The following is a 16,257-nucleotide window of genomic DNA, read 5'->3' on the forward strand; positions in this document are numbered from 1 at the left end:
TGATCATTTCCCCCACCACCTCACCTTGCCGCCGAGAATCTCAGTCGCTCCTGAGATGATCTCATTAAAGCAAAGATACAAGAGACACAGGGAGAACTATACAGCAGAAGTATACCCTGCTTTAGTGTTTGCTATGAGACACAGTGTATCCAGGTTAAGTGCTTCAACAATCCTCCATGTTGGACTGTTCAGGGGAGTGGTGGACACAGGTGGAAGCTTTGACAGTCATACCACATTAGTGCAGTTACTGTAAAAAGGCATTCCTGGGATTTGTTCCCTAAAAATACTCTCACACCACTGGAGGCCAGAGCCTCTCAGGAGCCTGATTTGAAACCTTGCAGCCTGAGGACAAGGCAAGCAAAGGCAGAAAAAATAAATTTGAAAAAAAAAAGAAAACACATGCCCCCAAACTGCTCCTATTACAGACACAACATGGCAAACAGTGGAAAACAATAGAGTTATTCCAGCTCAGAGCAGAGCAGGACAGAGAGCGATGGCATCTTGGGGCAGAGGGCTGCAGGGCTGGGTGGGGGCCGCCCAGGCGGCGTGGGAGGAGGGGTGCTCTAATGGGCTCAGGGAGGCTGGCGAGCTCTGCTGGAGGCCCACAGGAGGCCCTAGCCTGTGGTCTTGCCTTGGGCAGGCCTGCCACAGCAGCAGTCAGGTGGGCTGACAGACTGAGGGAGAAGAGGCCCTCCCCATGTGGCCTGCCATCAACCCCCTCCCCCCCACCTAAGCCCCTCCCACTGCACAGATGTTCAGGGTTTGGGGAGCAACAAGCTGTGCAGAAGCAAACAAAGCCGGGGATTCAACATCGCCACCTTACATGTTGAGAGATATCTTTCACTGGATTGGTCTAATTGAGTCAATCTGTGGTGGTTTTTAAAATCAGACTCGAGCATGTGTCGACATCTCTGCTCAGAGATTAAAAGTTAAACATTTGCTCATGCAACACGTTGGAGACTGAAGTATGAAGTTTATTAATTAATGGTCATTTACAGCGATTCATTAAATATCAACACGAGCCCTCAGCGTCGGCACATATTAGTACAAGGTTTGTTTTTGTTCCATGTGTCAAAAAGAGAAGAAAAGACAGGCGTCAGTGTGAATCTGCACATCAACACTAGCAAGTGTTTTCTCTCAGGTGTGTTATGGACTTGTGCGCCGTACTTTTACAGTTGACCTTTAGCCCCAAAGCTCCCTGAAGCCCCATCCATATAGCCCAGTGTAGGAGGTAAAGATCAGGGCAGCCCGGCCTGGACTCTCCCCTCCTGACCGGCGAGGCATGTGAAGCCTCTGGCACGACTCTCAGCATGGGAAAAGTGCAGCTTTATCACCGCTGCTCAAACATTCATCACACAACCTCTCCTGCAGCACGTTCCAATGGGAGACAATAGCACCTCCATCAACTCCCATCTGAAGCTGCCGACTTAGGCAGAAGGTGGCAGAGAGGCAACTTCAAAGTTTTTGGAGCCTGGGTCAACACACATCACACCGCAGAAGAAGAAGAAGAAGAGGAGAGGGGGGGGACGTACAGCCGAGGAGGAGCAGCTCTCCAGTCTGGAGGGAGGTCATTATCAGGCCATGTTTACACCGGCACAGAGCACACTGGTGTGTGCTGCTGTTTTAACGTTTGGAATATAATACTGCAGCCATCACTACAGGCAAAGTAGTTTATGTTCCTGTGTTTGTCTATGTATGCATGTGTGTATTTGTGTGTGTGCAGTTGTTCCAAAAGTCTACTGGGATGACACTTTAAAAGATATTTGCATTATTTCCTGCATGGATAGGTGAAGGTCAGTGTTCCCTCGGTGAATATCAACATCTTTGCACAATCAGCAAAATAAATACTTTATATAACATGGCATCAGGAGAATACACTGTAAATTTTTTTTAATTTTTTTTATCAGATTTAACAAGTCATTTGGTCTGGTTTGGTCTCCCAAAACTGTCGACAAACAAAAAAATCTGCCATTAAGGATTAATGGCATTCAAATTCTGAAGACAAGGAAAACTGCACTCTCCTGATGACAGTGTGTTTCTCATTTTAGAACACATTTTATGACTGAATATGAGGAGAGGGTAGTAGACTCCTGCACACTCTCAGCGTTCATTTGTTGAAAAAGCAACATTGCATTCATAGACCTTCATCAGGCATTAAACTATGAGAAGAGATTAATTGAGCATCACTCTTCTCATTTTATGTACGTATTTTATAATTGTCTCAGCTGTGTGTTATCCTATAACAAATGAAAAAATGCTGGCACACTGACAAAAAAAACTTCACATTCAAGGTTCTTCACATGCTAAAACAGTTCAATTCATAACATATCTGAAAGGTGAGAACGTGTGAGAGATGTAAAAGAGAAGTGATAAGTTTCCGTCATAGGACATGTCAGTCTAGAGACTTAAACAGGCTGTAAAACAACCTGTAGATATCTCAGCATTGACTTAAGACGGGCAGACACAGTACAGACTAAGCCTATCATTCAGTTTGAGGGGAATCATCACATCTGATTAATCACCCGAATAATTTGGATTTTGGATATGGATTTTTCTGACAGGTCCAACATTTTGGTCAGCTGTATTGCAGTTTGAGCAGTTCTGTGGTTCGATAATCCACATTTCCTCGGTCAGAAGATCAGTTACAAACGACTGAGTTTAGTCTTCACTGAGACCGTTCTGCGACACAAATAAGGTGATTTCACAGCTGACCTATTTGATTTTGTTAAAATTGAAGAATGGTGCGTTTCTTTCACACCCTAAAACTGAGTCCACATTCTTCTTATCTCCCTTTTTCTTTTTTTGGCATAATTTTCGAGGATACAGCAATGTGTTTGAGTTCATTGTGAGCTTCATAAGTTTTGGCCGTGCAAAAAGGCAGATTAAAACATGTACTGTGAGTAACTCAACACACATGAGAAATAAAGTAAATTGATTTGTTTTTGCACCATGTGGGCATTTAAAAAAACAAGTTGGAATCATTTTAATCACCAAGAACAATAAAGAACAATAAATATGCAGTTATTTGTCTTGGTGGCAGAGAGACTTTCACAGACCTGCTGTGCATCTCCTTACATCTACAGACCAGTTAACCCATATTTCATAAACATACAGTGTGACTGAAAATAGCAAAACAAAGTCAAACTATGCCATATCAGCAGTGTCAAGTGAAGTATGATAGCATATTTGAATTGGAAATCTGGCAAAGCGACGATAACAACCTCATGCACTCGCTCGGAAGGCGAGAAGAGGGTTAAATGAACAAAGCCTTGAAAAAGAGTCCAATTCTCCAGCTCCTGCCCCAATCCTCGCAGTTACCCCCACAAAGTACACAAGAAAAAAGAAAATAGTATCATGCATATCATTCATTAGCAGCAAATAAAAGAAATTCTCTCTAATAGTGCCCCCAAATCCCTGAGCTCCCTGCACCACGGAGCGGGGAACTAAAGAAATGGGGGAGAGAGAGATGCAAAAGGAAGCCGTCTCCCTCAAGTGCTTGTTAGGCCCAAATTATTATGGCGATGAATAATTTTAAAAATAAATAAGAAAATAAATAAATAAAAAAAGAAACATTTATAGATCTAAGTATTATCAGAGGAGCCGTGGGTCTGTTGCCAAGCTCTCTGGGCCCGTTTGAAATCCGCCTTTGTTTTTCACTTTGATCTTTAACTGCTAACCTATCCATCGCTTCACCTGATCCCCCCTGTTAGTGCTTCTTCATCCACTTCCTCCTGTTAAACTTTTTCATATCAGGCACGCCACTGCCCGCACTAAGCGGTAATCATAATCGCATCATCATCATCATCATCATCATCATCCTCCACGCCGTTGTCATTAACTTTCTGTTCTTTCACAACAATAATTAACATACTGCACAGGGAGCAAGATTAGGCAGAGAGATGCAGGAGTAAATGAGGGAATACAGAGGAACGCAGGGGAGGAAGCCATGTTGGGGGAAGAAAGAGATAAAGCTGCGACCAGCTCCTCTACTCTTGCTTCCTCTCCTCTTATCACGGTTTCTCTGATTTACTTTCCTTGCCTCCCCTTTTGTTTCGGCTCCCTTCATCTGAATTCCTCTCTTCTTGCTTCCTCTTCACTCATCTACTTGTATCTTTGCTTTTCGTCTTTGCTTTTCTCTCTCTTCTAATGTCGTTTCCTCTTGTCTCCTTTACTCGTCGTCTCCTCTCATCTGCTACCTCACCCCTCATTTCCTCTTCTCTTCTTCTCTTTCCTTTTCTCTAATTTTACTTCCTCTTCTCTCGTCTTGCTTCCTTGTCTCTCCCTCTGGTTTCCTCACCCTGTCTCCTGTCTCCTTCCCCCCCTCTCCTTTCATCTCTTACTTCCTGTCCTCTTCTTTCCTTTTCTTTCCTCTCACTTTGTCTCCTCTAGCTTCCTCCTCTACTCTCCATTTTCCTTCCTTTGCCTTCCTCTCCTCTTGTCTCCTTTCCTTTCTAAAATGTATTCTCTTCTCCCCTGGTTTCCTCTTTCCTCTCCTCTGGTTTCCTTTCCTTTCATCCCGTCTTCTCTTATCTACTTGTCTCTCCTCACCTTTTGTTTCCTTTCATTTCCTCTCCACTTGCTCCCTCTCCTCTCATTCCTTTTCTCTTATCTCCTATCCTTTCATCTACTTTCCTGTCATCCCATTTTGTTTCCTCTCATTTTATCTCAGTTCCTCTACACTTGCTTGCTCTTCTCTAATCTCAATTTTTCTCCTCTCATCTAGTTTACATTGCTTTTTTTCCTTGTTTCTTCTTCATGTCCTTTTGCTTTTCCTCTTACTCTGTCTCTTCATCTTTTCTTTCATCATCTCATATTCTTTACATTTTCATTTCCTCTAGTTTCCTCTTTTCTCATTCAATTGTCTCCACTCACCCACTTTCTTCTCTGCTTTCCTTTTTCCTCTTTCTTATCCTCTTGTTTCCTTAAATCTCATGATTTCTCTCATCTACTTTCCTTTCCTCCCTTTTTGTTTCATTTCATCTCTCCTGGTTTCTTCTCCTCTCACTTTATTTTTTCTCATCTCCTACAATTGAATCTCCCCTGATGTTTCCTTTCCTCTCATCTCATTTTCCCTTATCTATGTTCCTTCCCTCATCTGTCCTTTTTTCTCTCCTCATTTCTTATCTCCTCTTTCTTTCTCTCTCATCTCTGCTTTCCTTTCCTCTCACCATGTCTCATATCCTCCCCTTCTTGCTTTTTTCTCATCATCTCTTTTCTTTCATCCAATTTCTTTTTCTTTCATTTCACTTTGTATTCCCTCCTCTCCTCTGGTTTTTATTCCTCTCACAACATCTCCACTTTTTCTTCTCCTTATTTCTTCCCTCTCCTCTCCTTATCTCCTTTCCTTTCCTCTCCTCCTTCTCATCATCTTCCTCCTGAGGTTTTTGACCTCCAGTGCAGGGACATCCCAACCCTGTGCTCTATGCTCGGCCTCTGATTGATATTGTAATGAGACTCATCCCAACATCCCTTCCTCCCTGTAATCTTACCCCCTCCCTCCTCTCCTTCCTGGTACCCTTCCTCACCCCCTCTGCTCCCTGAGCCCCTGAGTGGCTCGCTCGATTCCGTTTCATCACACATCAAACGGGCCTGACGCTCTCCACGCAGGCAGGACCCAGGGACTGCAACATCTGCACGGGGAGACATGCGGGGGTGTGTGTGTGTGGGGGGACTCCGGCCTCCGAGGGGGGGGGGGGGGGGGAGGACACGCCGCGCTATGAGCAGATGTCACCGGGACCCGAACAGCAGGCTGGGGGGACGCCGCGGGGAAAGAGAGATGGAGCGAGGGACCCACCCTTGCAGCCCAGCCTGGGGAGGGAGGAGAGAGGATATGAACCCCAGTCTCTCCAAACACTCCACCTCTGCTCCCCTCTCCTCTCCTCACCTTGCAGCCCAGCTCCCCCGCCTGCTCCCCCTTTTGACAGTACAATTAGGTAATTAGTCACCTCAACGCTAATAACCTAATCATTACTTGTCTGTGTGTGTTTTCTTTCTACTTCGGAATCCTTGTCCTCCAAGGCACTCCCCTGAGTCCTGATGTGGAGGTGGAGGGGCAGAGGAGGCTTACAATTACCTTTGTCTGGTTACTCCCTGTGGCACAGAGAGAGCCAAGGCTCTGATCCAGACCAAAGCAAAGGCCCTTTTTAATGGAGACAGAGAGCCTGCTCTTTGGAGAGGGTCAACATTGCTCTCACATCCATTAACACCAGAGCTATTTCATCACTGCCTCGTTCTGGCAGGCGAGAGCTGTAGAGGGACTGTGATCAGCCGCCGCCGAGTGCAGACGCTGACATTTCCCCAGTTAGTGAAAGTGGCAATCGGGAGCTTCTGCTGTCAATGAGTCATCAAAGGGCTTGTTTGAGAACAGCTGTTGACGTCAGTGCACTGCCACAAGCATTAACCCTAGTTGAAAAGTGAGGTTTTTTTTCCGGTTTGTTGATGATCTTTTCATCTGCACGGGCAACATGCAAATCTCAAAAGGTCACAGAAATGTTATCTGTCATCCAAAAGGGATCATTTTTTGACAGTATGTTGAGAAGAATTGGGAAAGGTTGGGCAGAGCAATGAACGTTCATAATTTGGTTTTTGCATGTTTCATTCAATTATTACAAATCTCTGCATGGCCGCTGTGTACAACGACTTTGCCCTGACGGGAAAAAATGCAGCCCTCATTCATTTGAATGCGGCCGATCCACTGACACATCAGAGGTGCAAACGCAGAGAGCTCTGGCAAAAAAAACGTGGGGTCACCCAGTTGCTGCAATGCAATGCAGCGTCATCTGGCGAGGTGCTGCATTCTGCATTCCTAGTGGAATACTTTGTAACACGGACAGAGTGTTTCTGTTGTTTATCTCGCCATTGTCGCAATGAAAGATAAAATAGTTGCGGTCCTGATAACTTTCCAGAGCTGTAAAATCCTGTCTCTAAGTGCTATGAACCAGATTTTGGCATCCGATACTCCAATTGAACATCTTGTATTGTATTTTGTTGTCTCACTGGTATCTTTAACAACATGCCCTCACCAACTCAGGCCCCTTCACTGTTTTAATGCAGGGCTGTTTTTGGTCTTAATGCCCACATATACTTTAGATTTCACACTTTAAATCCAACATTTTCCAAAGCATATGTTGTTTTTAATATTTCAAAATGTTTTTCCATTTTCCAGGAAGCCATTAGATTCCATTAATTTAAGTGAAACTTGGATAATGCATCACAGAGAACAACTTTTACTTCTATGTCTACTTTTTTTTAAATGATCATCATCCTGGGTAATGCCATGTTTTTGTGCTCTCACTCAGAGCTGTACACTATAAGTTAAAAAAACAAAAAAGTTGTGACTTGGATTTGACTGCGGTGAGACATGAAAGCAAACAAGACTAAGAGTCAACAGCCATACTTTAGCATGCTAACATACTCATAATAACAATGCTAACATGCTAATGTTGAGCAGATACAATGTTACCATATTCACCTTCTTAATCTCCGGTAGCATGCTAATATTACATAATAAGCATTAAGCATAAGGTATAGATGAGGCTGATAGTTTTCAGGTATTTGGTCTTAAGGGTGGGAAAATTGAAATTTTGAATTGATGATTGCACTAGATGAAAAGTCAGAAGATCACATAAGTTATTACAAGTCATCCTGTGAGGGACATGAAGGTGTGTACCAAATTTCATAGCAATCCATCAAATAGTTGTCAAGATATTTGACTTAAAATCAAGAATGTCATCCTCTGAGAACCATGAGTGTGTACAACGTGTCATGCTGCAAGCATGGCTAAAAACATTCAGGTCTCAAGGTTTGACTTGGTAAAATTTCAAAACAAAAACAAAAAATTAATAAGACAGCTATGAAAGAACACTTAACACAGCTCTGAAAATAAAATGATCAAACATGGTGTATTTTAATAATCAGCATTCAGAGACCTGAAAGACTTCTACCTTGAATTCTAATTTGCTTTTGAAGACGTAAGACTTGACCTGGATTTGTCCCAAGAGACCTAAAAACAGCTCTGCTTTCAGCTGCACTACCCCACAAAGATAAGACATTAACAGAAATAAAAGGTGACATGATATTTCACTGTTTTGGATTATGTATCTCTCTAAAGCTAATTTGCAGCTTGCATTTTGACTTTAACACCTAAAAGGGGACCAACTTGGAAGGTAAGAAAAAGATTCAAAAATTCAAAAACATACAAAAATAAAAATTCAGCAGTAAGTTGATGTAAAGTTGCAAATGGACTAAAACATGCAGAAAAACTGGCACCGTCTTTCATCTGACCTTTCCTAGATTTTTTTAGGCAGCATCCACATCGTATTTTCCTGTTTGAATATTTTTCAAATCTCCACAGACTATAAATTTCCCAGCAGCACGGAGAAGCTGCTCATCTTTGCCATGAAACCAACCTCATCCATTCCTCATAATCTAGTCTCATGTTTTTGGTTTGTGGAGTTTGGATCCCCCGCTGTGCTCGCTGCGACAGCCGTCTTGTCATCCTCTTTATTATTCACATTTCTTGGAGGCAAACAGCTGTTTTGCATGGCAGATTGAATCAGAGTTCCTCCTGACTCCTGACACTCAGGTGACAGATAGAAGGACTGAAGTCTTGAGTTATGGCAGCAAGAAACAGATAGCCTAATGACAAGTTGGTGCTGAAAACTAACTGATATCGTATGAAGAACTGCGACAGACTACTTTTTAAGTGCTCTGTGGGGGTTGTTAGTGTGAAATCCTCACATACTGTAGTCTACATCCATAAATTAAATTTTACAATGAATAAAACATCCAGAGTTCATGTGCAGGGATTTTTAACTACGGAGACAAGCGTCAAAGCAGAGAGAGAAAATTAATCGCTATGGCCAGTAACAATATTTCTCCTCCGTAACAAACTGCTGCAAATGGATTTCACTGGCAAGTGCATCGTAGGCACTAGACTTTATTAGACGGAGCTGAATGCATTGCTTTAGCTTGACGGTGAAGTCAGTGCACTTTATCACGGTGCGGGTAATGAGAGATAACTTCCCTGCATCTGCGAGAAGCGAATCCAGCACCACAACCCCCATGCATTTTTTATCAGCCGCAATTACTCAGAGCTTGTTGATATTTCCCATTCATTTCATTTGGGAACATTTGCATCAGATAACCAGAGGCCTGCTGTAGGGCTAACTGAACCGTACTGCAGTAAATTATAGGTCTCCGACTGTCCGATAACATACGGAGGATTTGCTATGGCCAGGCTGCAGCACAAGAGGTCGGTCGGTTTCTTTTGATGTTTGGTGTGTTGTCAACTCTCCTGGCAGACTGGTTTATCCACTTCAGCAATTCTTGAGTCAAAACTTATAATATGTTGCAAACAGTTCAGATGATGTGATCATTATAAACACACAGGAGGTTCTGTTAAAAAGCAGAGTATCCCAAAACTACTCAATAGATTTTACTCAAATTTGGTGAAAAGTTGGACCATGGGCCAAGGAAGAACTGATTAGACTTTGGTTTGTAGTTTCCCCTGATTTTTTGGTGCTAGATGAATCTTCAAGTAGCCTATAGGGACCATGCCCATTTGCTAAAAGAAGTGCATAGCACTTTTACACTAAGCATTTTACAATGTGCCCCTCATTCCCCCTTGCACACAGCAATGATGGTGGATTGTTGGCCTGGCCATCCTGAGCAATATGTGGCTCCATGTTTTGCTAAAAGACACTTCCACATGTTGACAGGAGGAGCTGAGGATCAAACCACCAAACCACTGCCATTAATGGACGATCAATTCTTCCTTTATTCTACCTGATTTAATCAAATTTTTATCAGATTTCATCCAGCTTTTTAAAAAAATTATCCAATTTTCAGCAAATTTGGTCAGAAAAATAACTGGATGAGGCTCAAAAAGAGTAACTAATTTTTTACAATTTATTGTAATTACTGCAATTTGTAATTTATTTGGGTATGGCCTATTTTGCAGAAACTGCCATTACTCTTAGATACATTGTATAATTGCAACATAATTTACATGGCACATACACACATCTACTCCAAACGATCCTGCAAAATTTGATGGTTTACAGCGATATGCTACATACAATATGAATGGCCATAAATCAGAGGTCATGAGTCTGAATTATGTCATGTTGTTGTTTCTGGCTACATGTGAAATCACTATGATGATCACTTTGCAAAAGTATCTTTATTATCAGCAACGTGTAGCCTACTGTACTGTACTGAAAAACCACCATGCCCCTCCCAAAAACCCTAGATTGCCCATGGGCATGTGCTACGTCACATTAACATAACTTAATTACACCACATCTTCCCTTTTAAGTACACCAAAACAGTATTTACTTTGGTGTATTAGACCTATTATAGAACATAGCCATAAACTCAAACACTGCTTTTTCCAGGCCAATAAACAAACATTTCCCTTAGGCAACAAGCCTATCTGAGGCATTCTCACAAAACAGTAACATTAACATTGTTGCTTTTTTTTCCCTTTGCAAATTGTCTTTTGTTTACAAGTCCAGTCTATGTGGTTTCATTACTTCTCTGCCAAATCTGGTTCTGACTGTAATACAATCAGGTCTAGGTTTAGGTGTTGGTTGATTTGGGGAAGACACTGCTGTGTTTATTGGTGCGGGCGTCTGAGTGTCTTGTGTACTCTCAGGTCTTTCCATAGGGATAAGGTGATGGCAGTTCCTGCGAACAGTTCCATGAGGCACATCTACCATGTATGAACGTGGTGCTGAGTGTTCACCCACCATAGTTCCTGTTACCTTTGCATCGGTCACCCATACTTTTTTTCTAGGTGGGAGGTAGCTGAGCTCATGCTTTGGAGTCAAAGTGACCATATTTGGTGGAGAGGGTGGAGCTGACCCTAACGCTAGCTGCTAGTTTGGTTAGCATGGTGCATTTACAGTGTATGGTTAACTGTGATAATGCTAATACTAATGCTAATTCTGGCTAGTGAAAAAAACACACTCAAAACCATTAAAACAAAATGTACTTACTGGAAAAATTGACCAGCCAACTCCTTAGATGGTCTTTCAGTAAAACCAAACGTTGAACAAGACTTTTCTAGGTGACCAAAACGTTACAATTAACTTTCATGAATTGAAAACATACTAAAATAGCAACATCTACGCCTATACTCCTATTCTAATCTGGGGTTACATAGGCAGGCCTCCATTCTTCACTCCACTTTGGCAGCAAAACTGCATCTAATCCAAAAGAGGACGCATCTGCTGACACTTTGTTGTCCTTGTTTGGATTATAAAGGGCTAACACAGGTGTGTATAATAGCTCCTCCTTCAGGCTGCTAAAGGCTTTGTCTTGGTCAGCTCCCCAGAACCATTGGTTCCTCTTTGAGAGTAAGTTTCTGAGAGGTTTGTCTTTCTCTGCAAGCTGTGGGATGAACTTTCCTAGTTGGTTCACCATTCCTAGGAAGCTGCATAGGTCACTTGTTTTAGTTGGCTCTGCCATTTCTCTGATTGCTGCTGTTTTGGTTGGGTCTCATTTAACTCCTGCCTCTGACATAATGTGGCCCAGGATTTTAATTTCTCTTCGTGACAGCTCACATCTCTCCATGTTGAGGGTTATGCCTGCATTTTCTGCCTTTGTCAAGACTGCATGAAGACAGGAATCATGCTCTTCATGTGAGCTGCCCCAGATCAAGACTATGCCCTCTAGACACTCAGTAACCTCCGTCATCATCCTTTTCTGGAAATGTTCAGGTGGAGAAACTATCCTGACTGGCAGCTGGTTAAAGTGGTAACGCCGAAATGGTGTGATGAAGGTCGTTAGCTTGGCGGACTCCTCTGCTAGCAGGATTTGCCAGAAGCCCATATTGCAGTCAAGCTTGCTAAAGATACAAACACCAGCTAATGAGCAAAGAGTCGGTTCAACGGAATGGAGTATGCACTTTTCTCTATGTACTGACTTGTTGAGCTTATTCTCTGTGTGCCCTTGGCTAGACTTATCACCCTGGTTATGTTTCTTCTTTTTCTCAACCTATTTGCCTTTGCTCATAACTCTATCCACTCAGCATGTCTCGTTTTTGCTCGCTATGTCCTCATGCAGGTTGCTCTGCTTCCATCTTTCTTGCTTTCTCAATCGCATAAGATCCTTATCTAACTGCATGCGCTCCGACACGCAATCTGATAGCCCTACTACAAGTCTGTCTTTGATTAGCTCATCATGCAACGTTCCATAATTGCAATGTTCAGCCAATGTGTATGAAGCAGATAAAAATGAGTCCACAGTTTCATTTTCTCCCTGTTTTCTCCTGTTAAAATGTGCTTATTCCATATATCACATCACAACAGCGAAGAAGCCATGAAATCCATCCCTTACCGCAGCATATTGCTGTTGTTGCACTTCGGACAAGTTCAATCCTTTCAGTACGTCATCTGCTTTATCACCCATACAGTACACAAGGGTGTTTACCTGGTTTCCTTCATGGTCTTTTCTTTTCTTGACCAGGCTTCTATCAAATGCAGGTGACCTTCTCGGGATACACTATCCAACTTCTGACACCATGTCGTGTTATCGTTCCTGGCTACGTGGGAAATCACTATGACTGTGTATCTTTATTAACGTGTGGTGTACTGTTCTATACTGTAAAACTACCATGTCCCTCCTAAAAAACCCAGAATGCCCCTATGCTATGTCACTTTTATTTAACTTAATTATATCATATATTACTTGAAGGTTTGCAAAATTTATATTTGTACAAAGCTCTAATATTCCCAGACAGCATGCAAGTGCATTAAAGAAATCATAAACCAGTTATTCACAATGGGTTTTTTCATGCAGGTCCAGACATAGACTGAGATAAAAAAAAAATTATGCATTTCAAGAATTCACTTAACACAGTGATTCCCAACCCCAACAAGGAGTAGGAAATAGCAAGATTAACAGGATAGGAAAGCAGAAAAAACATTTATTTTTTAAAGGGTTATTTTTAAGGCTTTCCTCAAATCTTTCCATTTTTATTGTGAATTAACATACAGTTTTACCTTTTCAGACCTCTAAAAAGCATTCAGGCATATGCAAGATAAACCTATACTAATGCAACCAGTAATGAAGGGGTGCAAGTACACATTGCTTCATTTTAGGGGTTCACAAGCCAAAAAGGTTGGAAACCACTGCCTCAGAATAAAGAGAGAGCGTTGCATTGTGTGGTATTGTATTGTCTATTTCTATACAGTGCTGCACATTCCCTCATCAATCTTAATTAGCAGCAGTTCTGCTCAATTAATGCTGCAGACTTGAGGTAGAGATGAAGGGCTGAATATCAATATCTCCCTGACAGGACAAGGTGAATCAGGGCTGATTGACAGGCGGACTTCTACAATGATCAAGGTGCGGAGACCAGGGTGGGTGCTTCCTGGTGTCTCAGATTTGTTGTAATTGACAGGTGCAGAGACGTTCGGGGGTCCTGGTGGAGCTCTGCGCCGTTTATGCAGATTAACACGTCAAAAGTACAAATGAATAAATAAACTGGTAAGCACGAATCAGGCATTTAGCCTGAGGGGATGCCATCATTACCAGATTAAACAAAGTGACTAATCACAAAAACAATCCGCTACAGAAGTGGTGGAAGTCAAAAGAAGCCAAAGCTTGGGGGTAAAAAGCTAAGTCATCTTAATTATTCAGCTATAGGCAAACAAAGATATGAATTTATAATCAACAGAGCAGTGACAGATATTTTTATTTATTAACAGATACTGCACATTATGACGCTGAGAGGTGACTGTTTTGAAGAAAGAGAAAGTGCTTGTTTTTCTACCGAATTTACATGATGACATGGGAGAATCGCATATTTATGGCAATGACAATTGCAAAATCCAAAATGAGCCCTGAGGATGGGATCACAGGGATGGCACGAATTCCCAAAGCAGCCAGCCAGCGTGGGTACCTGAAGAAGAGGCCTTGTGGGAATACTGTGGGTCAGTCTAAAGAAGAAGGTGGGATAACAGATAACGAACAAACAGGACCCACATAGGGTGTTTTGACACTAAAAAGAAAATCCTGCTTCCTTTGAAACCCAAATGAGCTGACGCGAGGTCCTCATTCCAAACACAGACCCATACCACTGCCCATGAATTGGATCCTTAGATGTTTGAGTTTGAACCAGAAACTGATGTTTTTCGTGGTGTTTTTTTTTTTTTTTTTCCTTTCAGAGTAGCCGTAACCTCAGCTTGAACTGCCTTCATGCCTGGACACAACTCAGCTGTAAACACATCACTTCTCTTAAATTGACCCAAAAGTGCCCCTGGTTTCCAGACTTCCCTCCACGCACCGCGGACACCAGTCTCCTCTGACCTTCACACCAAGCTGTGGCCCAAACCTCTGCTATTGATTTTTCTAACTATCTGTTTACTCCTCGTCTGCACACTTTCCCAGCTGCTTGGAGAGCATCGTTTGCCCCGAGGCGATCAGCAGGGCTCAGCTTGTTCCAGTCTTTGATCATCGTTCAGCCAGCGGATTAACATATGCACACTCTCTTCCTCCCTTTTGTCGCTGAGCTTGATAATAAATCTACAGTCTTCCTCTATCTCTCTCTCTCTCTCTCTCCTCCCTCTCCCTCGCTCCAATATGGGACGAGCCATGAATCAATCACCCCGCTTTACGCCTCGTGTCCGACATGGATGCAAATCACAGAAGGATCTGCGGGTAAAGCTCTGCTTATTAAAACCCGATGCCTGACTCATTACAACCCGCTCATGCACATGCATGTCGCCAAGATGAACAGCAGGTAGCACGCATGAAATACAGCAACATTGGTGGAGATAAAACACAGACAGATGAGATTAACCGATTTCTGTGACTATCATCTCAACGGAGGCCAAAACTAAGCCTCACCCACTTTGCCAAAACTAAAAGAGAATCGAAAGCTAATGAAGTTAATTACCGCGTCATTGTGGGAGGTTACAGCCTCGTCTGAAAGAGGCTTAATCTGAGGGAAACTGCAGTGCGGAGGCTCGCCTTCATACCTGCCCTCGCTGTGCAGTAAGTGTACTAATTAAGGTTGGTTTGAGCCTACAATCACCCCGGTTAGCTCACTTAAAGGGCCAGGGCTTCTGGGGTTTAGAACAACACTGATAAGGACTCTGCAAGTAGGACACTGAGTAAATGAGTGCGAGACCGTGCTGGAAAAAGAGAAAGTGTGTATTTCCAGGTAGACAGGTGACTTTTTTTTCTTAAAAAGCAACCTATGTGGTTTCTCTAATGGCCAGTGCTGAGACACACCCTCACTCCCTGTTGCCTTTCTTATTTATTACGACCTAATTATATCAGTGTGTCAGCTACCGTAACCAGCTCCTTGCCCTAAATGCCATAATGCTCTCGTGGCTGAGCTCGTACGTGCAGACCTTATGTTTCCGAGCCGTGTACCATTTAACCACGGCTTCCTGAGGCACACGGGGTTGTTTAGCCTGCACTTTTTTCCCCCCGCTCAGCCCATCACAAATGCAATGGACGAGGCAGAGGATCACATGCGGTGAATAAAAATACAGTAACAACATGAGCTCAGGAATGGCAGGAGAAGGAGGAGTGAGTTTGGACGAGTTCCCCTCCTCCTCATCAGCGCGTCGGCCTGAGGAGGCCTGTGAGGTGCCGGAGCTGGGGCCCTATTAAAAAACCGAAGCCCAGCTTGCTGGAAAAAATCTGTCCTCTCACCTCGGAAAACAACAACCCCATTCGCTCCGACAGAGAGACAATCAGCCATGCGCTGCTCGGGGTGAGGCGGCGGTGACCCGGTGTGCCGAGATGAGGACGGTTCTACACACTGATGAGCACTTTCGCAGACATCAAACGAGGGCGGCGCAGACCTCCCCACGACCTGCCTGTGCTGCCTTGTCTCCTGCTCTCTGCTTTTATTTGAGGTTGATACGGGCAGACGGATCGGCAAATATCGATCATGGCGCGCTCGGTAAAATTCTCCCTCCAGGTTTGAGAGGTGATTACAGGCCCTGGACCCAGCTGATGCAGACTGGGTGTGTGTATGTGTGCACATTTAGGTTTTTCCTACCCCACCTGTCAGACAGGCCGAGGAGAGCAGCCCTATATTCTTTGGTTCGAGTGTCTCCAATCATCTGCAGAAGAGAGACATCTTTAAAAAAAAATAACACCCAGACAGGCAGGCAAGCTTGCAGGCACACTGTACAACACAGAAAATAGGTTATAAAGCATGGAGAATGATGCATGTGAATCCCAATCATCGAAATTCAAATGATTTGGATGCATCCCCAACCAGCCCTCCTC

At 43.2% G+C, this 16,257-nt stretch overlaps 1 long non-coding RNA gene across 6 annotated transcripts in view; it reads right to left on the bottom strand.

The window, feature by feature from the left end:
* Window positions 1–16,257, bottom strand: part of LOC122967923 — a 52,518-nt gene that overhangs the window by 30,742 nt on the left and 5,519 nt on the right. Inside the window, exon 4 of one of the 6 annotated variants that reach the window (XR_006398714.1) lies at window positions 5,716–13,946. The exons of the other annotated variants lie outside the window; for them this stretch is intronic. This is a non-coding gene — a long non-coding RNA (uncharacterized LOC122967923). Of the gene's footprint in view, window positions 1–5,715; window positions 13,947–16,257 lie in introns of those variants that run through there. 6 annotated transcript variants of the gene reach the window in all.

Source organism: Thunnus albacares, chromosome 18 (genome assembly GCF_914725855.1).
Source record: "Thunnus albacares chromosome 18, fThuAlb1.1, whole genome shotgun sequence".
Taxonomy (NCBI): Eukaryota; Metazoa; Chordata; class Actinopteri; order Scombriformes; family Scombridae; genus Thunnus; species Thunnus albacares.